The sequence below is a fragment of the Marmota monax genome, unplaced genomic scaffold (genome assembly GCF_021218885.2).
Source record: "Marmota monax isolate L192 unplaced genomic scaffold, Marmota_monax_Labrador192_F-V1.1 WCK01_AAM20220418_F8-fsc00008, whole genome shotgun sequence".
Classification (NCBI taxonomy): domain Eukaryota; kingdom Metazoa; phylum Chordata; class Mammalia; order Rodentia; family Sciuridae; genus Marmota; species Marmota monax.
Window position 1 is genome coordinate 19186554 of NW_026694432.1, and position 24986 is coordinate 19211539.

Here is a 24986-nt window from a genome sequence, read left to right on the forward strand (position 1 = left end):
AATTAACCAAATGCTAGCAACAATCCAAAGACATTTATTTTTTATTTTTTAAAGACACAGAGGTTTAGGGGCTGAGGTATAGCTCAGTGGTAAAGTGCTTGGCTCGCATATGTGAGGCACTGGGTTCAATCCTCAACACCACATAAAAATAAATAATGATATAGTGTGTTCATCTACAACTAAATGAATATTAAAAAAAAAAAAGATATAGAGGTTTATTTAGGAAAGCAAGGAATACATACTCAAGGGCCATCTCCAGAAGGAGAAACTGCTGATATATATATTTTTTTTTAAACACAGCTGATGCTGTCAAGCATGATGGTGCACATCTGTAATCCCAAATTGCAAGTCCAAGACCAGCCTCAAAAAGTTAGCAAGACCCCCGTCTCAAAAATAAAATCTAAAGGACTGGGATGTAGCTCTGGCAAAATGCCTCTGGGTTTAGTTCGAAGTGTCAAAGAGGAGGGGCTAAGAAAAAAAAAACAAAAACAGCTGATTCTAAAATTACCAACAAGGGGCGGGGGAGCAAACAATCTGAGCAAATGTTTCTTTAAGGAAAACATACAAATGACTAATATGCACGTGAAATGATGTTCAACATCACTAGAGAAATACAACTATAACAGTGATATACCACTTCACATGCATTAGGATGGTCATTATTTAAGAGAGAAGATAACAAGTATATAATGATGTGGAGATATTGGAAACTTGGCATATTGCTGATAAGAATGTAAAATGGTGCATCTTTTGAGAAAAACATTATGGTGGCACCTTAAAAAAATTTAAAAAACTGAGAGTGGTGACAGACACCTATAACCCCAGCTACTTGAGAGGCTGAGGCAGGATAATTGCAAATTCAAGGCCAGGCTCAGTAACAATAATGAGACCCTGGGGGCTGGGGTTGTGGCTCAATGGTAGAGCACTTGCCTAGCATGTGTGAAGCACTAGGTTCAATCCCCAGCGTCACATAAAAACAAATAAATAAAATAAAGGTATTGGGTCCATCTACACCTAAAAATAATAATAATAATAATGAGACTGCTTCAAAAAAAAAGGAGAGAGAGAGAGAGAGAACTACCATAGGATCATAGGATCTAACAATACCCAAAAGATGTGAAAGCAAGTACTGAAACAAATAGTTGCACACCAATGTTCATAGCAGTATTACTGATAATAGCCAAAAGGTAGAAACAACCCAAATGTACACTGATGGGCAAATGGATAAACAAAATGTGGTATATGCATACAACAGAATGCTATCAGCCTTAAAAGGGAGTGAAATTCTGATATATATTACTAACATAGATGAACTCTGAAAACATGATAAGTGAAATAGGCCAGACACAAAAGGATGTCAAGTAGTTAAATGCATTGATATAAAAAATAGAACAGGGGCTGGGGATGTGGCTCAAGCGGTAGCGCGCTTGCCTGGCATGCGTGCGGCCCGGGTTCAATCCTCAGCACCACATACAAACAAAGATGTTGTGTCCGCCGAAAACTAAAAAATAAATATTAAAAATTCTCTCTCTCTCTTTAAAAAAAATAAATAAATAAATAAATAATAGAACAGGGCTGGGGTTGCAGCTCAGCGGTGGAGTGCTTGCCTAGCACATGTGGGCACTGGGTTTGATCCTTGGCACCATGTATAAATAAATAAAATAGAGATGTTATATCTACTTACAACTAAAAACAAAAAGTAGAACAAAGGTTGCCAGGGGATAGGGAAGTGAGGATAGGAAGTTATTGTTTAATTAGTATAAAGGTTTTTTGTTGTTTGTACTGAGGACTGAACCCAGTGAGTTTCATCCCACTAAGCCAACCAAGCACAGATTTCCACAGCCACACACAACAAAGAATACAGGCTTTACAGGTTTAGTCCAGGAAAGTCATCAGACAAAGGACAAGAAAAAGAAACCAGAGGAGGAGGGAATCTTACTTCCAGAATTGCCATATTATATTATCTTAAATAGGACACAAGAAAATATATGCTATATTAAGGAGAGGGCAGTCAATAAAACTGTATCTGAAGAATATTTGAAGTTGGACTTAAAAGAGATTTTACAAAAGCTACTATAAATACTTGAAAGAACTAAAAACAGGATGAGGATATCATCGCTCAGGGGTAGTTTGTACCTCAAATGTCCCCCAAAAGCCCAAGTAGTACAGGTTTGATTCCCAGCCCATGGTGATACTGGAAAGTGGTATAGTCTTAGGATGTGGGATCTATTAAGAGGTTTTCTGTTATTGAGGTTATGCCTCAAAGGCAATTATGGGGCTCTCTCTTTCTCTTTCCTTTTCCGTTTGAGGCTGCCACAAGGTGGGCAGCTCGCTCCACCACGTGTTCCTCACTATGAGGTACTGCCTTGCCACACACCCAAAAGGAACTGACCACAGACTGAAATCACCAAAATTTCCTCTTTTTAAGTAAACTATCTCAGGCATTTCATTACAGTAATAGGAAAGGTGATAACACAAACTTCAAAAATCAATCCTCTAGGGCTGAGGTTGTGGCTCAGCAGTAGAGCACTCGCCTAGCATGTGTGAGGCCCTCGGGTTCTATCCTCAGCACCTCATAAAAATAAAGATTTTTTTTAAAAAAATCCTCTAAATTTCTTTATCCCTCCTAGGGAAGCAATAACAGCCCGAATACAAACCATAACTAGTCTTCTCACCCTGTTCTATAGTTTTAAATACCACACACACACACACACACAACTTCCAAACATATATTTCCAGATCAAACCTCTCCTCTAAACTGACATAATCATAGCTTACTCAGTTACCTCTTCTTGAAAAGCTAATAAGTTGTGGAAGCATATTATATTTTAAAAAACAAACTCTTGATTCCCCACCCTTAACTTGTTTCTACCCTAGTCTACCCTATTCAACCAACAGAGTATCAGGTGTAGAGCACTTACAAAAACAGCTGCCATGTGTTAGCTGCTATTTTGTATCATTAGCACTATCATTATCTTTTCAGTAAAATGACAACTTAAAATTTCCTACTGCTCAAGACACAAACCTTAGTGTCATTCTTCCTCCACTCTCTCACATCCACCAGACACGGGTACTAGGGATTGAAGGCAGGGGCACTGTACCCACTGAGCAACATCCCCATCCCTTTTTTAAATTTTATTTTAAAACACAGTCTTGCTAAGCTGATGAGGTTGGTCTTGAACTTGTGATCTTCTTGCCTCAGCCTCACAAGTAGCTGGAATTAAGCCATGCCTATCACTCTTAACTCTTTTTCTCCTACCTATATCTAAATCAAAATCTTACTGTCTCTGATTCCAAAATACACCCATAATTTATCCACTTCTTACCAGTTCAAGTTGTCCATTCTCTCCTGCTAGACTACTGTAACCAACCCTTTCTACTGAGACCCCCCTATAATTCAGATACTTTTTGGAGTGGTCTAGTTAATCCTTTATTTAAAAAAAAAAGCAGATCATATCTCCCTATCACATCTGAAAGTTAACTCCAGATTTCTTACCATGACTATAAGATCCTATGAGACCTGGCCTCTGTCTACTCCACTGACTTCATTTTCTCCATCATTGCTCTTGCTCACTCTACTCCAACCATACTGATACTGATGCAATTTCTCTAACTCAACAAAAATATTCTTGCCCTAGGGCTTTGCAGGTGCTGTTCAGTCAGCTTGAAATGCCCTTTTCCCAGAATTGGCATGATTTTCTCCTTCATTTTGGGTAACAATTCAAATATGACCTCCTCAGTCAAAGGGGTCTTTCCCTGAATAGCCTAATTAAACTATCAACCCCCTTTCCATCACATTCTATCCTTTTACCCTGTTTATCATTACCTGCTGGCACATTATCTAGATCTAGAAATAATCAATTTTTATAGTATCTAGAAAGTATCATAGCAGTGACACTGTTTTTCTCACCCTGTATCCAAGCATTTAGAATGTGCATACACAGTAGGTGCTCAAAAAATACTTAATGAAAGAACACTAACACCAAATATATTACTTTGTCCATGAACAAGAAACTAACAGAAATGGACTGAATGTGCATACATTTGAGCCAAGAGAAAACCAAAAGGATCTCAAAGGAACAGAAGTTTCCAGGCAATATACATATTGAAAAGTGTCCAAAGAAATAAATCATTTCATATTATTAAAATAGTAGAGAAATACTAAACTCAAAATGAATTGCACACAGCAGAAACTTCAATTCATTTCAAAATTATCCATCTTATTAATAGCAAAAATTTTAGCAGTTTATAATTACTGTATTTATATAGGAAATTTTGTTAGTTTTATAGTCAAGAGTTGTGAATTTACATATCCTTTTATGTTTGTAACATTAATATAATGAGAATATTTTAAACCAATACTGGGGATTAACAATAAAAATTTTCCTTTAAGCGGGGCACAGTGATGCATGCCTGTAATCCCAGGAGCTCGGGAGGCTGAGGAAGGAAGATTGAAAGTTCAAAGCCAGCCTCAGCAACAATGAGATGATTAGCAACTCCTGAGAGACCCTGTTTCTAAATATAAAAATAAAACAGGGTTGGGAATGTGGCTCAGTGGTTGAGTGCCCCTGAATTCAAAGCCCAGTACCACCCCCCCAAAATTTTTTTCCTTTAAATAAAGCATTACTTGGATTAAGAAACTGTTTGAGAATGAATCTTATCATAACAGCTCCCTGCTTTATAATTTCTGAGTAAAATAAAGTACAAACTTCATACTTGATTTAAATGTTCCTCTATGATTCAGCCTATTTACCTTCCTGATTTCATTCCCTGTCATTCTTCTCCTTTGCCTATCATGTCATCCAAATCAAACCACGCCCCATGTCTTGCATCCATATTCCTTCTAACCTAAGCTTTTGCACATTGTTCCCTTAAAACCTTAAAACTCTTTTCCCCATCTCTTTATATAGCTAATGCCTTCAGATCTCAAGCTTAGTTAATACATCCTGCAGGATACAGATACCTTTTGTATTAGTCAGGAGTCTTCTACATTTCTTTTTTTTTTTTTTTCCTTTTTCCTCCAGTGTTGAGGATTGAATCCAGGGCCTTGTGCATGCATAAATGCCCAACCCCTAGTCAGAGTTCTTCTGAGAACCAGTAGGATGAATATAAACATACATACATATGTTTCATGAGTATAAAGACAGATTTATTTCAAGGAACTGGCTTATGTGATTGTGGGAGCTGGTAAACCAGAAACCTACAGGACAACATACCCAGCTAGAAATTTTTAGGCAGGAGCTGGTACTGCAATCTTGAGGCAGGGAAGACTTTTCCCTCAGGGAGAGACTTTTAAATTGATTGGACAAGGCCATGATACTATCAAGGATAATCTCCTTTGGTAAAGACTAATGACTAGAAATGTTTTTTTTTTTTTTAAATAATTTTTTAATATTTATTTTTTAGTTTTCGGCAGACACAACATCTTTGTTTGTATGTGGTGCTGAGAATCCAACCCAGGCCACACGCATGCCAGGTGAGCGCGCTACAGCTTGAGCCATATCCTCAGCCCCTAGAAATGTTAACCACATCTACAGAATACCCTGACAGCAACACCTAGATTAGTATTTAACTGAATAACTGGGCACTATATATAGTCTAGCCAAGCTGACACACAGAACAAACCAATTGCCTTTATTATATAAATACATACAATTACTGTACCTATACAGTAATCCCTTAGGGCTATGAATCAATGTCTTTATCCTGGAGGAGCAGAAAAACAGAAGTGGGGCAGACCAGAATAGAGGTTATAGGGAAGTTCAGACTCAAGGACTAAGGAATAGTGTTGGTACTTTCTCAAGATCTAATTAGCATAAATTCTGACCAATAATATTGGCCAAAGAGCTATATAAATCCCTAGACTAGTACACTCCAGCGGTAACCTACTATTGGGTCCCCTCTCACCCTGGGCGAGTTCTATTTCTTTTCTTCAGACTTGAATAAATCGTACTTCTTTCCTTCTTGCCTTCTGTTGTTGGTGGTGAATTTCATTCTTCAAATTTGCAAGACAAGAACCAGGAAAGAAACTGGCAGTGAGCTGCCAGGGTCTGCTGCAACACTGGAGGACATAGCCCACCATTCAGAGCTGCAACATGCCACTCAAGAATAGTAAAGAATCAGCTTTGCTGGCTGCAACAGTTGGATCCCCTGCTATAATTAGCTGCTAACACTACAATGGACTTTTTGAGCTGCAGAGGCTTGTAACTTACACAGACTCCACCTGCCAGCAGAAGTGGAGAATCTAGTTTCATCTCAAATTCCAATTTTATTCACACCAAAGATCTAGTAAAGCATAAGCTAAAATACCGACATCCAAGAACCAATAATTCAAGAGGCAATAATTTTATCAATTTCACAAATGCAAAAATAAACTCTTATGTTTATAATTAGAAAGTAGTGACAAGCTTCCTAAGTGAAACTCCTTGTACATCCAGTAAAAATCAAAAATGATAAAGTCAGAAATGCTTTTCAAGGCCCAGCATAGTGGTGCATGCCTATAATCCCAGGGCTCGGGAGACGGAGACAGTAGAATCACAAGTTCAAAGCCAGCCTCAGCAAAAGTGAGGCACTAAGCAACTCAGTGAGACTCTGTCTCTAATAAAATACAAAATAGGGCTGGGAATGTGGCTCAGTGGTTGAGTGCCCCTGAGTTCAATCCTCCATACCCCAAACAAACAAACAAATGCTTTTCAAATCTATCCCCTCTTGTCTATCCCCCCAGCCATTCTGCCCTGAAAGTCCAATTACATCTCCTCATTTGGAGTTCTGGCCACTAAAATAATAATAAAAGCTAGCCCTTATTTACACAACAGGTGCTGTTTTTAGTCTAATAACTCATCTGATTTAAAAAAAAAATTAGTTGTAGATATATACGTACAGTTATTTATTTATTTTTATGTGGTGATAAGGATCGAACCCAGTGCCTCACACTTGTTAGGCAAGTGCTCGGCCACTGAGCCACAATCCCAGTCCTCATCTAATCTTTTAAAAAATAAATCCAGGGCTGGGGGCATAGCTCAGTGGTAGAGCAATTACCCACCTAGCATGCACAAGGCCCTGTGTTTGATCCCCAGGACTACAAAAAAATGTCCTTTAAATAAAATGTATAACTTCAACTAAGAAATTAATAAATGGAGGCTGAGAGCAAGGCATTTCTAGAAAAAGCAGTGAGCCACTGATATGCCAATGGTCAATAGATACACTACATTTTGCAAAAATTTGAAAAGTTGTTGCCACCAGTTTAAAAAAAAAAAAAACAGCATAAAGGTTGGAGATGTAGCTCTTCGCAGATCATTTACCTATCAATGATCAATGGGGGGGGGATTTAGCATTTCCTCGTTTATGATGATGATGGAGGAGGGGGAGGTGGAGGGGAGGGGGAGGGGAGAGAAAGAAAAAAAAGAGGGGCTGGGGATTTGGCTCAAGCGAGCGGCCTGGGTTCAATCCTCAGCACCACATACAAAGAAAGATGTTGTGTCCACAGAAAACTAAAAAATAAAACATTAAAAAAAAAAAAAAACACTCTCTCTCTCTAACAAATAAATAAAGGCATAACTTAAAAAAAAAGAAGAAAGGCAGGTCAAAAAAAGGAAAAAAGAATCAAGTATAAAGATATGACCCTCTTTCTGATAATCCTCATATGCACTTCTTTTTTTTTAAGAGCCAAGTTCAGTGGTGTGCACCTGCAGTCCCAGTTATTCAGGAGACTGAGGCAGGATTGCTTAAGCCCAGGCATTTGGGCTAGCCTTGGCAACATCATAAGAGTCATCTCTTTAAAAAGGGAGTAGGGGTGGGGCTGGGGATGTGGCTCAAGTGGTAGCGCGCTTGCATGGTATGCGTGCAGCCCGGGTTGGATCCTCAGCACCACGTAAAACAAAGATGTTGTGTCCACCAAATACTAAAAAAATAAATATTAAAATTCTCTCTCTCTCTCTCTCTCTCTCTCTCTTAAAAAAAAAAAAAAAAAAAAAAAAAAAGGAGTGGGGGGGAAGGGAACATCCCAGCAAGTACCTTGGTCTACAGTTCATCTAACACATACTACTGTGGCTAATGGTAGCCATACTCTAAGTGGGGTTAAGAGAAATGTTAGAACTTTAAGATACATTTTATCCTCTTCCCAGAGTTAGCAGAGGTCATCACATATATCATATGTTCAACTTTGGTAATGTGGAACTGTGGCTAGGTCAATTCAGTGAAAGCAATGCAGAAACATGTACTACAAATTAAAAACTTCCCATATTAAAAGCAAAAATGAAATTAGAAAAAAAATTTTAAAAAGTGGAAAAATGGTGTATGTGTGTATATATATGTATATGTATGTGTGTATGTGTGTGTGTGTATATATATATATATATATATTTTTTTTTTTTTAGTTGTTAGTAGATCTTTATTTTATTTATTTATATGCGGTGCTGAGAATCAAACCCAGTGCCTCTCACATGCCAGGCAAGTGAGCTACAACTGAGCCACAGCCACAGCTGTAGTTCCACTGTCTTGATCATCCTAATAAACAGCCTTCATTCTGTATTTAACTTTATTCTGTCCCAAGATGGCCTCAAGCAATAAAGATACAAAATGAGTCAACCAAAATGGAAACCATTGAGTATGAGATTATCCTTCTATCTTTCCTTTTCCTTTCTACGTTACTTCTGTAACAGTAAATTCATGTTCTTCAGGTTTTTGTTTTTGTTTTTGTATTAGGGATTGAACCCAGGAGTGCTTAACCACTGGGCAACATCCCCAGACCTTTTTTTGTATTTTATATAGAGAGACAGAGTCTCACTGAGTTGCTAAGTGACTCACTAGTAACTGACTCAACTGCTGAGGCTGGCTTTAAACTGGTGATCCCCCTGCCTCAGCCTCCCAGATCAATGGGATTACAGGTGTACGCCACCAATCCCACCTGTTCTTCAATCGTATCCCTCCCGAGAAAGCTGAATAAGTCAGGCAAAAATCAGAGAACAAGGGTTAGGGACATAGTTCAGTGGTAGAGATCTTGCCTAGCATGCATGAGGCCCTAGGTTTGATTCCCAGCACTACAAGAAAACAAAAAACAAAATAAATCAAAGAACAAACATTTACTGGACAAAAGAACTCAGATTATCTCTCAGTAGATAAATCAGTACAAGTTAGTTTCAAGTATCAATCACTCACAGGAAAATGATCAATCATTTGGGCCCCCCAAAATAATATTGCAGAATAACTTAATCTGTGTCCTTGTGGCTTCAAGAGAGATTAGTAATAATAATTCTCAATGAGAATCTCATTATTTTTTTGAGAAAAAAAGATGTTGCCAGTATGGTCTTGAAATCCTGGTGATCCTTCTGCCTTGGCCTCCCAAGTGCCAGAACCAGCCTGGCACGGTGCTACACACCAATAAGCCCAGCAATTCAGGAGACTGAAACAGGAGGAGGGCCAGCCTCAGCAACTTGGCAATATCTGCGTCTCAAAATAAAAAAAATTAAAAGGACTCTATTATAGAGGTACAGTTCAGCAGTAAAGTATTCCTAGGTTCAATCCCCAATGCAAAAAAAAAAGTGCTGGGACTATAAGTTCACGCCACCAAGCTGTGTTAATACTTATTTAAAAATAAAACAGCCAATTTAGATGCTACTATAATATAAGGAATAAACACCATAACTTATGTGTATCTTTATTATCTGTCACCAGAGAATCTACCCTTTTTTTCAGAGCTGGATAATGAACCAAGGGCCTTCTATGCGCTAGGCAAGCACTCTACCACTGAGTTACAGCCCCAGACCAGAATTTACTCTTTAGACTAAAAGTTTGGAAAGCCTTAGAAAACCTTTACAATTCCCTAAAATAACCTTCTTTTCTATTTCTGAACTATTTTTGTTAAAACTTAGCAGTTTACAGCTACAAATAGAACCAGTGTTCATAAAGACCTTAACTTACTTTTACCTACCACAAAGAAAAAGAAACACTGAAATGGCTTCCCGGCTGCCAAGCAGCACAGCCAGCCTACTGGTCCCTGCAGAGAAGCAGCGGCGGAGCAGTGAAGCGGGAGAATGGCAGCTGGAATGGGCTAAAGCACAAGCAGCAAGCACAGGCTGCCATGCCGAGTCTGCCAGGGCGGCGCAGACCTGAGGTGAGTGGAAGCCAACCCATCCGCCACCACCCAGCAGCCCAGCGTGAATGCCCACTGCCCGCTGCACACTCCACGCAATCCAACGACCTCAACCGACTTCAACCTCCCGTTGCCCGACCGGCCGTGAGAAAATGGAAGTGGGGCAGGCTTGAATTAAAGTTGGGACTTAAAAACTGACCAATAGTGTTAGTACATTTCTAAGTAATTAACATGAATTTGGACCAAAAAAATAGCATTGGTATTTCTTTCAAACCCTAATTAGTATAGGTTTGAATCAACAGCAGTGAAACAACTGCTATGTAAACCAAGTGCTACATAAGCCTCTAGACTAGAACACTAATGGAGAAAACCTACTATGGTTCCCCTGTTGCAATGCAAGTGTTCTGCTCCTGTTCTTCAATAAATCCTACTCTTACACTCACTCATCCTAGTGGTGGATTTCATTCTTCAAATTCATTGGACAAGATCCCTGAAATAAGAAATTGGCAATGAGTTCCTGGAGTCTGCTGCAACATTGGAAGGCATAGCCCACCATTAAGAGCTGCAACACTTTCTGGGCTGCAGAAGCCTGCAACCTTAAACAGACCCCCACCGGTCAACAGAAGCAGTGAATCCAGTTTCACCTCAAAACTTCACTTTGGGGGGGGTGTTGTGGCTCAGTGGTAGAGCGCTCACCTAGCACGTGTCAGGCTCTGGGTTCGATCCTCAGCACCACATAAAAATAAATAAATAAAATAAAATTATTGTGTCCAACTACAATTAAAAAAAAAAAAAAACTGCCCAAGCTGGTCTCAAATTTATGATCCTACTGTTGCCACCTCTCCAGTTACTGGGATTGCAGGCATGTGCCACTGAGCAGTACCAAAAAATAAAGTTTATTTTAAAAAACAAACAAACAAAAAACTTCACTTTCAACAAAGATTTACAATTGTGCTCTTTCAGTAGCATTTTATGGTTTTTTTGTTGTTATTGTTTTTGTCTGTTCAAAAAAGTAATACTTGGGCCTGGGTTGTCACTCAGTGGTAGAGCGCTTGCCTAGCATGCATGAGGCACTGGGTTTGATCCCTGGCAACACATAAAATTAAAAATAAATAAAATAAAGGTATTGAGTCCATCTACTTCTAAAAAAAATTTTTTTAAAGAAAATACAGCCATTAAAAAAAAAAAGTAATATTTGTTGTGGTGTATGCCTGTAGAGGCTGGGGAGGCTCAGACAGGAGAATTGCTAGTTCAAAGCCAGCCTCAGCAACTCTGAGGCACTAAGTAACTCAGTGAGACCTTGTCTCTAAATAAAATACAAAATGGGGCTGTGGCTCAGTGGTCGAGTGCCCCTGCGTTCAATCCTCAGTACCAAAAAAAAAAAAAAAAAAAAGAAAAAGAAAAAGAAAGAAACGTAGTAATTTTTTACTTTTAAGCACAAATAATCAACATCTAAAGTACTTAAGAGTACAATATAAAAATGAAACTCATTTTCCCTTTGAAGAAATAACATTGACCACCTCCTCCTACTTAAATGTGGTGCTTCTGCTACCACTAAGAAAAGACATGAATCAGCTCTATAAAATAGAGGTGTAGGGACTAGGGATGTAGCTCAATGGCCTCAGGTTGGATCCCCACTACCACAGGGATGAGATGAAAGAAATAAAATAGAGGTATGGCACACTGATAAGCAAAAAAACTACATGCTAATCCAAATTCTCTCAGAAAAGATCTAATATACACTCTAACCATACCAGGTTACCCATTCTTCCCTAGACACGTATCTTACATTTTCACATCCATTCTTTTGCTCAAATTGCTCCCTGTCCCATGAAAAGCTGAATCTACTTGCCCCTAAAGAACATATTCCAAAACCACATCCTCTGTAATGGCTTGTTTACCAAAGCAGAATCTTTCAGTCCCTATTTTAAAACATACTTTTATTTAATATTCAACACACTGTCATGTGTTACAATATAGTTAGTTTTGGGGGGCAGAGGCAAAATACCTTCATATCACTGTATTGCCAAATCTTAAAAGTTGATCCTAGCACACAACAGGTAAAACAGAAATATCTGCTGAATAAAAGAATCATTTTGTTTCTAATACTCTCCAAAATTGTACTTGCCCACTTTTATTTCTCATTCACTCATTCAGGAATGAGTGAATACAATTCCAGTGAAATACCTGGAGCTGTGTGCTAAGTAGTAAAGATGTGTCCCTAGCACCAAGGGCAGCTAAGAAGGGGTGTGAACAGACCTTATTCCTAACATTATGGCAGTTAACTGCAACAATAGAAAACAAATAAGAGTCTTCCTTAATAAATACTATGGGGGGAAAGTACACACAGTTATGATAGTTTTTGTGAAGATGTGACTAGGGTTCTGTGAAAGTTTACAAGGGACATCAGACTTTCTTAGACCAGAGAATCCATCCATTCACTTCTCTCTTTCCTTACACATAACCTTCTTCCAATGTCTCTGTTCCTATTCTAATAGTAAAAGTAACTTACTACAGGAATTTGAAGCATATAATGCAACCAAATACTTATCCTACTTGCTCCTGAAAACAACTCCACAAGTTAGAGCAGGAATCATTATTCCCATGTTAGAGATTAGAAAAATGGAGACTCAAAGAACTTAAATATGAGCTATTCAAGCCTACAGATTCAATACAAGAGGATTTTTTTTAACTGCTTATTTACTGTTTGACTCTTCCCTCTTACCAACCCAATGCTAATAAGTCTGTAAACCCTAAGATGGAATAGACTTCTGTTTTCACTCATTTGTCCTCAGGGTCTAGAACATAACAGTTTATTATTCATGGATGGATTTACAAATAAAGTAACCAACAACAAAAAACACAAGGGAAAAAGTTCTTTCCTATTATGACAGCATAATAAAAGAGATTTAAAACAGAATTCTACTAGTTAGAAAGGCTAGACTAATTATATTGACTCAATTCAACTGGCATGTTATGCATTTTACCTAAGAATTTAAGTAAGGGAGTTGAAGTAGGTTTCTATTTATGGTGTCATATTCATGGCATGTACTGACATAAATCCAAGACTTAACTACAGGTTTGAAACTGATTAAAAGTTTTATTAGGGCTGGGGGTGTACCTAAGTGATAGAATGCTTGTCTACTATGCTTAAGGCCCTGGGTTCAAACCCCAGCACCATTAAAAAAAGTGGGGGGTGGGGGGCCTGGGGTTGTGGCTCAGTGGTAGAGAGCTTGCCTAGCATGTGTGAGACCCTGGGTTTGATTCTCAGTACCACATATAAATAAATAAAATAAAAGTCCATTGACAACTAAAACAATTTTTTTTTTTAAAGCTGGTTATAAACTGGGTGTGGTGGTGTACCCCTGTAATCCCAGCAGCTCTGGAGGCTGAAACAGGAGGAGCGCAGTCCAAAGTCAGTCTTAGCAAATTAGTGAAGCCCTAAGCAATTTATTTTATTTTTTAAAGAAAGAGAGAGAGAGAGAGAGAGAATTTTAATATTTATTTTTTAGTTATCGGCGGACACAACATCTTTGTTTGTATGTGGTGCTAAGGATCGAACCCGGGCCGCACGCATGCCAGGTGAGCGCGCTACCGCTTGAGCCACATCCCCAGCCCAAAACAATATTTTTTAAAAATTAACAAAAAATTTCTTGAGACTCCCTATGCATTTGAGTTTTGTCTTCAATGTTAATTTCAAAAGCTGCTATACCTATATTTTCTACATACTTAAACCTTTTAATCACCTTCCAATAAAAAGTTTAAATCACAACTGAGTAACTACCCTTCTGCCCTCAGGGCTGTCCATAAAATTGTTATTCTACCTAGACACAAATCATACTGTAAGATAAATTAATGGCACCAATGATCAATTATGACCTACAGAAAGACATCATTTATCGTTCTATGAATTCCACTTCCTTACGATTCAGTTTGCTCTATCTGCAAAACATCCTCATTATTTTTCTCCAGTATTCAGATTTCAATAAATTAAAGCCACTTATGGTAGTAACATTAGTAGCTGTAATAATGTAAGATAATGGAAAGAGTACTAGTATTAGATTTGGAGTAAGATTTACTCAGCTATTTCCCATCTGGATTAACTGTATGACCTTGGGAAAGTCACTCAACATTTTAGAAGCCAGATTTTATCAGTTGTAAAATGTGAGAACTACACCTCATAGAACTGTATTGAGAATTAAGTTGTTTTTTTAAAAAAATAACATTGGGGTGCTCACTTGGCAGCACATATACTAAAATTGGAATGATACAGAGAAGATTAGCATGGCCCCTGTGCAAAGATGACAAGCAAATTCATGAAGCATTCCATATTTTTTTTTGTATTGGTATTACCAGTAGCTGTACAACTAGAATTGCTAGATAAAATACACGAAGCCCCATTAAATTTGAATTTCAGATAATTATTTTTCTTTACTATAATATGTCCTGACTAAGGTATACATACTTATATGTATATAATTATGTATTGTTCTTTGAAATTCAAATATAACTGTATGCTCTGTATTTTAGTAAATACTGAATCAACTATATATATATATATATATATATATATATATATACACACACACACACACACATACAAAGTCAAAACTATGTAATTGCCTGCTAACTACAATGCCTTCCTTTATTACCATGAATATCTTCAAAAATGTTTTTGGTAATTTTGAAAGTAACTACTTTAATGGAATTGTCTCACCAAATTTCTTTATCTATGCAATATAAACAGCTTTATTTACATAAAAAAAAATAACATTGGGGCTAGGGATATAGTTCAGTTGATAGTGTGCTTGCGTCCCATGCACAAGACCCTGGGTTCAATCCCCAGCACCACAAAAAAATAATAAAAATTTTAAAAAATAACATTGACAGAATTTTTTTTATCATGTTAAACAAATAAGAGCTAGTGAGTAGCAACTGCTTTTTCTTATTTTTAAAACACTGAGCAATTCTATGGCTGTTTCTTTAAAGTTTATCCAAAAAGACAAAAAAGACCCCTAAACACTGCTGCTTTACAAAGTGAAGAACAACTGGGGTTTGGAGTGTGGCTCAGTGGTAGAATACCTCCTTAGTATGCACAAGACCTTGGTTTCAGAATATCCGCAGCACCACAAAAAAGAAAAATAAATTGAAGAACAACTTCATTAAGGACCTCCCATTTCTATACAAAGTAACTAACTCGATCTGGGATTCTCAGAGTAAGTAATTTCCGTTATGAGATGTCAAACAAATAAAGTACTAAAGGCTTAATTTGCCTACTTGAGTAGGATGAGAATTTAACCTATGTAACTTCAAAAACCTTCCCAGATTTGCAGGGTGTGGTGGCAGACGCCTGTAATCCTAGACTAGGGAGACTGAGGCGGGAGGATGGCAAATTCCAGGGCAGTCCCAGCAACTTAGTGAGGTCCTAGCAACTTAAGGAGACTCTGTCGCAAAATGAAAAATAAAAAGGAATGGGGATGTGGTTCAGTGGTTAATTGCTCCTGGGTTAAACCCCTGGCAAAAAAGAAAAAAGAAAAGAAGGAAGAAAAAAAAAAAAAACTTCCCTGGTTTATGCAAAAGGGTCCTGGCTATCTTTATTAAAGGAACTTGAAGTATTAATCTATTTTTCAAAGGGGAGTATCTGCCTTTAGAAAGTTTTAAATTAGCCTGGCTGGTGCGCACGCCTATAATCCCAGAGGCTCGGAGGCTGAGACAGGAGAATCATGGGTTCAAAGCCAGCCTCAGCAACAGAGAGGCGCTTCAGTGAGACCCGGTCTCTAAATTAAAAAAATAATATTAATACAAAATAGGGCTGGGGGTGTGACTCCGTGGCTGGGTGTCCCTGAGTTCAATCCCCAGTACCAAAAAAAAAAAAAAAAAAAAAAGAAAGAAAGCTTTAATCTAGCGATGCAGTCTTTCCACGGAACATACATCAAGCTACCACTATGTAACCAAATTTTGCTAAATCCATGCAATTCAACCATTTCTAATAGGAGCATACCACCTCTCCTCCCGTAAAATGGTTTCATGCCTTTTACTTAGTCAAAAAATGCTTTCTGGAAGCCACTTGGTTTCTGGCTTCTCTATAAAGTGGATAGTTCTACTAATGGACTTTTTCTTTAGACTTTTTGTTTTAAACAGAATAAGTAAGGATGTCTTTCAGAGGACTGAAGATCAGGGTGACCGAATGAAGTGTTTTTTTTTTGTTGTTGTTGTTGTTTTTTTGCAAATATTAAATATTGCCCTACCTATAAATCACTTAGTCTTCTCTGAGATCGGGAGGTGTGTGAATCAATGCCATTCGCAAGAGTTCTTTGGTCCCCCTGACCATAGGGGCAACAGGCATCGCAGCAAATTCAATTTCTCCCCAGATTCCCAGGATGGGGTTCAGGGGCTCGCTTTTCCCCCCCCATAGACTCATCTTCCTCCCAATGAAAACGGCAGATTTGTAATCGGAAGCTCCGTAGAACTAACACTTAAGAGTTGGATACAATAACCTCGAGGTTTCTACAGAAACTACCGGGCTCCGAAGGCTCCGCTAAGTCTAGCCGGGGTGCAGTTATGAGGGTGGAAGGTTTTGAAAAATGGACTTTGACCCGATTCTGTTACCGTAATCGGATCCCCAGGGATCCGCCTCAGTCAGTACCTGCAGGCTTCCCCGCGGTCGCGACTCCTCACAGTCGCACAAAGGGGAGAAAGCCTCCCAGACAAAAGGGCTCAACCGTGTCTGGGGGGCGTAGAGGGCAGCCTGCGCGGGCCCTGCTGCGAGCTGACACGCAGTAGCCGGACCGTTGTGGGAGGGCGGAGAAGGGAGGCGGCGGTCCCGGCCCGCCACGCCCTGCCCGAGGCGGCGGCCACCCCGGCCGTAACCCCCCGCGGGGACCGCAACCCCCTCGCAGAGCCAAGGATGTGCCCGGAGCCTGAGAGGCGCCCGCAAGCCTGACCCTGCGCTCGTGCGGCTCACTTTCTCTTGCTTGCGGAACTCACCCGGGTCGCCTTCGCCGCCTCCTCAGTCTCCACACCAGTTTCCCCCGGAAATCCTACCTGGCCTCTGGCCGCCCGGCTGCAGCCAGAGGCGCCGGCCCCAGGGAGGGGGAAGAGGGAGCCGGCCGGACAGTGAGAGTAGGAAGTGCCGCCGCGGAGGTTCACGGGACTTGTAGTCGCAGCAGGGACTGGCGAGCGGGACAAAATGGCGGAGACTACCCGCCTTTCCCTCCTGGCTGCCAGCCCGGCACGGGCTGTCTGGGCCTGCGCACCCCGCAGTCCGCACCCTGCATGTGAAAGAATTGGGAACCTTTCCTGGTACTGAGCGAGGCAAAGGTCTTGGGCTTGGGAGGGCTGGGTTCAATATTGACTCCACACAAGTGGCCAAGAAAGGAGCTGACGCAAGTGTGTTAGTTTAGAAACTGTGTCCAGCACTGGGGAATGATATTGGCCAAAATATATTGTTATGTTGTGTGCACGTACGAATGTGTAACACCTAATCCTATTATGTATCACTACAATGCACCGACTTTTTAAAAATATGGGGGATAAAAACAAACTGTCCAGTCTTTGCGTGGACAAATTTCAAGTCACACTCTTCCCCAAGAGAAACATAATTGAGCTGGGCGCAGTAGTGCACTTCTGTACTCCCAGAGACTCGGTAGGCAGAGGCAAGGGGATCCCAAGTTCCAGACCAGCCTCAGCAACTTGGTGAGACTCTATCTCAAAAAATAAAAATAAAAAGACCGAAGATGTAGCTTAGAAGTGGAGCCTCTCTGGGTTCAACCTCCAGTACCAACAAAGAAAGAGAAACATTGAGGGTCAATTTAAAGGGCAAAAATCTTAGAAGCAAGTTACCACCATTTTTTGCATAAGAAATCCAGGAATCATTCCTGACACCTCCAGGCCATTCAACTACATTCCCAACCACTCTGGGAAAATACTTCAAAATATTTCAACTGCTTTGCATTTTCTACATTACCATCACCTAACAGAAGCCACGTAAGCCACGTGGCACTCCTTTCAGGCCTCCAGGCTATCACTCTCCAGACACCTTCCTTGCTGCTGCCAGGTATCTTTCAAAATACCAAACCTATTGTGTCACAACCCAAATTAGACCTAAATGTAAAACCTAAAGCTACAATACCTCTAGAGAGAAGCACAGGAGAAAAATATATGTGACTTTCAAATACATAACCCATAAAGCAATAATAATAACAAATTGCATGTCATCAAAATTAGAAAGTTTGCTCTTTAGGACAATGGTATGAGAACCCTGAATATCGCTCATTGGAGCACCTGCCTAGCATGAGTCAGACTCTGGGTTTAAGCCAGTAAAAAAAAAATTAACAACACTATTTTGAGCTGGGTACAATGGCCCCAATCTGTAATTCCAGCTAATTTGGAGGCTGAGTCAGAGGATCACAAGTTTGAGAGCAGCCTTGCAATTTAATGAGATTCTATCTCAAAATGAAAAATAAAAAGGACTGGGGATGTGGCTGGGAGATAGAGAGTCCTTGGGTTCAATCCCCTGTACCACATAAATCAATGAATACATACCTACATACTTGGACGTATACTTTACCAAAGGAGATAAATAGATGGCAAATAAGACATGAAAGACGTTAAGTAAGGGCTGGGGATGTGGCTCAAGCGGTAGCTCGCTGGCCTGGAATGCGCGGGGCGCTGGGTTCCATCCTCCGCACCACATACAAATAAAATAAAGATGTTGTGTCCACCGAAAACTAAAAAATAAATATTAAAAATTTCTCTCTTTAAAAAAAAAAAAAGACGTTAAGTAAGAGCTAATTAAAACCACAGGAATGCCTAATATAAAAGGACTAGTAATACAAAATGTTAGCAAGAGCGTAGAGCAATAAAAATTCTCATATCCAGGAGAAAAGTAGGATTTTAAGATTATACAACTACTCTGGGAAATGGTTTTACAGTTTCTTTAGAGATTAAATATATGCCAATATATACCTATCATACCTACCAAATGACCCAAATGTTACACTATTTATCTAAGACAAATAAAAGCATACATCCACAAAGACCTTAACATGAATGTTAATAGCAGCTACATTTGTAAGAGCTAAAGACTAGAAATAACCCAAATGTCCTTCAAAAGGTGAATGGAGCTCGGTGAGGTGGCACATGCCTGTAATCCCAGCAAGGCTGAGACAGGAAGATGGTGAGTTCAAGGTCAGCCTCAGCAATTTAGCAAGGCCCTAAGCAATCAGCAATTTGTCTCTAAATAAATATAAAAAAGGGATGAGGATGTGGCTCAGAGGTTAAGTGCCACTGGGTTCAATGCCTGGTACCAAAAAAAAAAAAAAGGAATGACTTACTGATAAATGAAATATGACTTATTTTTAAAAATAGCTGAGTGAGGGCTGGGGATGTGGCTCAAGCGGTAGCACGCTCGCCTGGCATGCGTGCGGCCCGGGTTTGATCCTCAGCACCACATACAAACAAAGATGTTGTGTCTGCCGAAAACTAAGAAATAAATATTTAAAAATTCTCTCTTTCTCCCTCTCTCTTAAAAAAAAAAAAAAAAAAAGCTGAGTGAAAGAAACCCAGAATCTCCCTGTCCCCAAAGAAGAGTAGTTTTGGTATGATTCCTTTGATACATAGTTCTAAGCAATACAAACTAATCTATTGTGACAGAAAGCAGATCACAGGGTGCCTAGGGACCAAAAGGACTATGACATGGAAAAGATGGATTACAAAGGGGATGAGGAAACTGTTGAGGGTGATGAGTATGTTAATTAAACACAATCTGGAATGTGATTATGGTTTCAAAGGTGTATATATCAAACTGTATAAATATGTCCAAGGCTGAGGCAGGAAGATTGAAAATTTGAGGCCAGCCTCAGCAACTTAGCAAGACCCTATCTAAAAATGAAAAGGGCTGGGGATGTAGCTCAGTGATAGAGTTCCCAAGGTACCATCCTCACTATCAAAAGAAAAAAAAAAACAGATATTTTGTTTTTCGAAAAAAAAATCTTAAGAAAATAAGGCAAAATTTTAAGATTTGACAAAATTAGTGAAAGGTACTTTGTTGTTACATTAACCTTTTATGTTTGAAATAGTTCACCATAACGAAAAGAAGCTTGGAGCCTCCAGTAAACAAAATATGCTTTTTTTTTTTTTGGTAAGGAAAACAATAATTTATTTGTATCAACAACTGCTGTGGGCTGGGGATGTGGCTCAAGCAGTAGCGCGCTCGCCTGCCATGCGTGCGGCCTGGGTTCGATCCTCAGCACCACATACAAATAAAGATGTTGTGTCTGCCGAAAATTAAAAAATAAATATTTAAAAAAAAAAAACAACTGCTGTGATGCCATCCTGAAATCAATGATTGGCGAAGTTGGGTTTTAATTAGGGTTTTTGTTTTTGCTTAGTTTTCACAGAGTAAATTCCATTCTTATTTATGTCTAGTTTTAGGCATCTTGACAAATATGTATTTTTGAGTAACCACCATCAAAGTCTAGGTAAAAACTGTATCACCACCCCAAAATATTAACTCATGCTATCATTTGTATCATCTACTGATCTGTTTTTTCTTCCTATAATTTGGCTTCTCCCAAAAAGTCAAATGAATGAAATAAAAAAAGTAACTTTTAAAAAATCTGGCTATTTTCACATAGAATGATGCATACCAGGGCTGGGGTTATGGCTCAGCGGTAGAGCACTCGCCTAGCAAGTGCGAGGCCCTGGATTCGATCCTCAGCACCATATAAAAATAAATAAAATAAAAGTATTGTGTCCAACTACAACTAAAAAAATAAATATTTAAAAAATAATAATAATGCATACGAAGCTTGATACTATGTATATAAAATTTCGAAACATGCCAAACAACTATATCCTGTTAAAGGATTCATTCATACATAGTGAAAATATAAAGTCACATTCAGATAAGCCTGGCACATACCTGTAATTCCAGTATTCAGTAGGCTGAGGCAAGAGGATCACAACTTTGAGGTCAACCCAGGCAATTTTGTCTCAAAATAAAAAATAAAAAGGGCCAAGATGTGTGTAGCTCAGTGTTACAGTGCTCCCACATTCTTTCCCTAGCACTTGGAAAAATAATAATGCATTTGCATTTGAGATTCATTGCTGTTGTTTATGTATGTATCAGTAGTTTGTTCTTTTTTTTTTAACTGCTGAATACTATTCTCTTTCTCTTTTAAAATACTATTCTCTTGTATGGATGTAACATTGTTTTTCCATTCACTAGTTACAGGACATTAGGATTTGTATGTGTGTGTGTGTATGTACCACAGTGGGTTTTTTTTTTGGGGGGGGGGGGCTTTAGGATTATTTCCAGTTTTGTCAACTGTGGATAAAACATTCAGTTTTTCCAAAATGGATGGACCATTTTTCTTTTTTCATCAATGAATAAGCATTTCAGTTGCTTTGCATGCTTGCCAGCCTTGGTATTGTCAATTTTTTTTTGTGTGTGTGCCAGGGATTGAACCCAGTGTTGCCTAAATTGTTCAGATTGGCTTTGAACTTGCCACCCTCCTGCCTCAGTCTACTGAGACACTAGGATTATAGACATGCTCTACTATGCCCAGCTTGTCAATATTTTTTAAAAATATATTATTTGTTTTTAGCTATTCCACCAGTTGTGCAATGATAACTCAATGAACTCTGCACTTTCCCTAATGATTTATGAGTTTTACTTTTCTTCTTTCTTTCTTTTTTTTTTTTGGTACTGGGAATAGGAATTGAACTCACTCTGCCATGGAGCTACATACCCACATCCCCAGTCTCTTTTATTTTCATATTTTATGACAGAGTCTTGCTAAGTTGCCTAAGCTGGCCTTGAACTTGAACTTGTGGTCTTCTTGACATACACTACTGCAACTGGCTAATTAGCTAAATTTAGCCTTTTTTCATGCACTGATTTGTCATCTGTATATCTTCTTCAGTGAAGTATCTATGTTGTCCTTGAGCTATTTCTTTTACTTGGCTGACTGTTTTCTTATTTTTTTTTAATGGACACAAAATACAATATCTTTATTTATAGCTTTATTTTATTCATTTATTTATTTTGGCAGAGCTGGAGATTAAACCCAGAACCTTGTGCATGCAAGGTAAGTACTCTACCAACTGAGCTACATCCCCAGGTCCCTTATTCATTTATTTTATGTGGTTCTAAGGTTTGAACCCAGGGCCTCATATGTGCTAGGCAAGCGCTCTACCACTGAGCCACAACCTAGCCTCCTATTTATTTATTTTATGTGGTGCTGAAAATTGAACCCAGTGCCTTACATGTGCAAGAAAAGCACTCTACCATTGAGCTACAGCCCCAGCTCCTATTTTCTTATTCTTGAGTTGAGGTTTTTTCACATAGTCTGGATACAAGACATTTATCAGATAAAGTAATTTGCAAATATTTTTCTCCCAATCTGTAGACTATCTTTTAAAATTTTTATTAAGTTCAATTTTTCCTTTTTTTTCCTCTCTTATGGATCATGCCATATCTAAGAAATCTTTGTCTAGCCAGGTATGATGTCACACACCTATAATCCCAGTGGCTTGAGAGTCTGAGGCAGGAGGATTTCAAGTTCAAAGACAGCCTCAGCAACTTAGAAAGGGCCTGTCTCAAAACAAAAAATAAAAACAGGCTGGAGATGTGGCTCAGTGGTTAAGCACCCCTGGATTCAATCCCTGATACATAAATAAATAAATGGATAAATAAAATCTTGGTCTAACGATAGATCACAAAAATTTCCCCCTAAATTTTCTTTTAGAAGTGTATAGTTTTAGATTACTACTTTTAAATATATTTACATATATTTGTATGTATATATGTATGTTTATACTTTCATGTCTGTAATCTGTACATAGAAGGATACACAAGATTTCCTTTAGGGTTAGAAAATAATGGGACTTGGGGTAAAAGTAAGTATCTGACTTTTCACTGGGTATCTTTAGAACTATTGAATTTAAATATATATATATTACTGTACCTTAAAAACAAAAATAAAATATGAAGCAAAAGCTAAGAAATTAAAAAAATGTTGGGGACCACTGAAACATGGTTTCACTCATAGTTTAAAATCACTGCAGTAAGGCTAGGGATGTAGCTCGGTAATAGAACACTTGCCTATCATGTGCAAAGCCCTGGGTTTGATACCTGGGCTTGATACCCAACAGTGCAAAAAAATAGGAAAGAAAGTTAGGAAGAAGGAAAAGAAAAAGAAGGAAGCAAGCAAAGAAGGAAATGAAAGAAAGGAAAAAAGACAGAAAGATTCAGCTAGGTACAGAGGCACATGCCTATAATCCCAGCTGCTCAAGTGCCTGGGGTAGGAGGATTGCAAATTCAAGACCCTGTCTCAAAATAAAAAATAAAATGGGCTGGGGATGTGGCTCAGTGGTTAAATGCCCCTGGTTCAATCTCCAGTACAGAAAGAAAGAAAAAAATCACTTTGACATTGTTGGATGGGATGGTTTTCCATAGTTTCAAATCTCTCTGAGGGCTCTCTTCTCCACCATTTTCCAGGATTCCACAAGACTGGCAGTTCTCACTGGGCTGAGAACCAGAAATCAAGTTAACTGGCAAAGAATTAATTGGGCCAGTCAGAAAACAAGACACAAATGAATGAATGAATGAATGAATGAATGAATGAATGGAGAAGTTTCCTCACTATGTCTAACACTGCAGTATTTAAAGACTGTTAAGGTTGCTGCCACCTACAGGCCATATCTTCCAATATCCACTTCATGGAAATTACCCAGGTATTCCTCTCAGTAGAAACCTCTGTGGGGCTCTGGATTGGACAAAGTTACTTATAAAGTTCTCTTTTTTCCCCCCTCAGCCCATATTCTGTCACAAACCCAAACTGGTATTTGGAGTTCCGAAAAGTGGAGACCGTGGCATCAGATTTGTCTGGGATTGAAACTAATTTTTACCCTGTGCAATCCTTTTATATCAGTTTCTTCATCTGTGAAATGGGGGTGGTATCAGTAGCTGCTTCAAACAAGTGTTTTGAGGATTGGATCAGGTCATGTAAAGCACAATGCCTGGCACATAGTGAGCACAGAACAAATATTAATAATTGTTATTAGGCAGATCAGAGTCACTCCTACTCTAAACTAACAAATTGTACCTTAACACACAGTAACCCAGGGCAAAGACCTTTAACACCTGGCTCCACCACTTCACAGCTTGTGACCTTAGGCAAGTGTCTTAACCTTGCTGAACCTTACTTGACCCCACAGGTGGTTTTGGAGATTACATGAGGTCATCTATGTAAAGCACAAGACAGTGGCTGGCATAGAGAGAGCAGATGATCCATGGAGTGATGATGGAGTGATGATGAGCACAGAAATAGCCACCAACCACAGGTGAAGGTTGGACAGCACAGGTTGCAAATAGGCAGGACACAGGCAGCTACTAATCTACAGATATTTTTATTTGGCCCATAGGGTTTTACATTTTTTAACTTTGTTCTAAATTAGTTATACATGACAGTAGAATGCACCTTGACACATTATATATACATGGAGTTTAACTTCTCATTCTTCTGGTTGTACATGACGTAGAATCACACCAGTTGTGTAGTCATAGATGCACAAAGGGTAATAATGTCAAGTGCATATCTTTCCTACCCCCATACCTTTTCCCATTCCTTCACTCCCTTCTGCCTAATCCAAAATAACTCTATTCTTCCCTAGCCCCCGCCATTGTGAATTAGCATCCACATATCAGAGAAACATTCAGCCTATGGTTTTTTGAAATTGGCTTATTTCACTTAGCTTGATATTCTCCACCTCCATCCGTTTACCAGCAAATGCCATAATTTCATTCTTTATTAAGGCTGAGTAATATTCCATTGTGTATATATACAATATTTTCATTATAGCAGCTCAACTCACTATAGCTAAACAATGG

At 38.9% G+C, this 24986-nt stretch overlaps 1 protein-coding gene and 1 non-coding gene across 3 annotated transcripts in view; one reads left to right on the forward strand and one right to left on the reverse strand.

Moving 5' to 3' along the window:
• Phactr4 (phosphatase and actin regulator 4) overlaps window positions 1-17232 on the reverse strand; it is a 102638-nt gene extending 85406 nt beyond the window's left edge. Inside the window, exon 1 of one of the 2 annotated variants that reach the window (XM_046468424.2) lies at window positions 17078-17232. The gene's annotated coding sequence lies outside the window, so the exon portion shown is untranslated. The remainder of the gene's footprint in view (window positions 1-17077) is intronic. The other variant, XM_058571007.1, reaches the window with a different exon arrangement.
• Window positions 14321-14426, forward strand: LOC124075463 (U6 spliceosomal RNA). The gene has a single exon (XR_006846074.1). It is a non-coding gene; the product is annotated as a U6 spliceosomal RNA (small nuclear RNA).
• Window positions 17233-24986: the final 7754 nt, after the last annotated feature.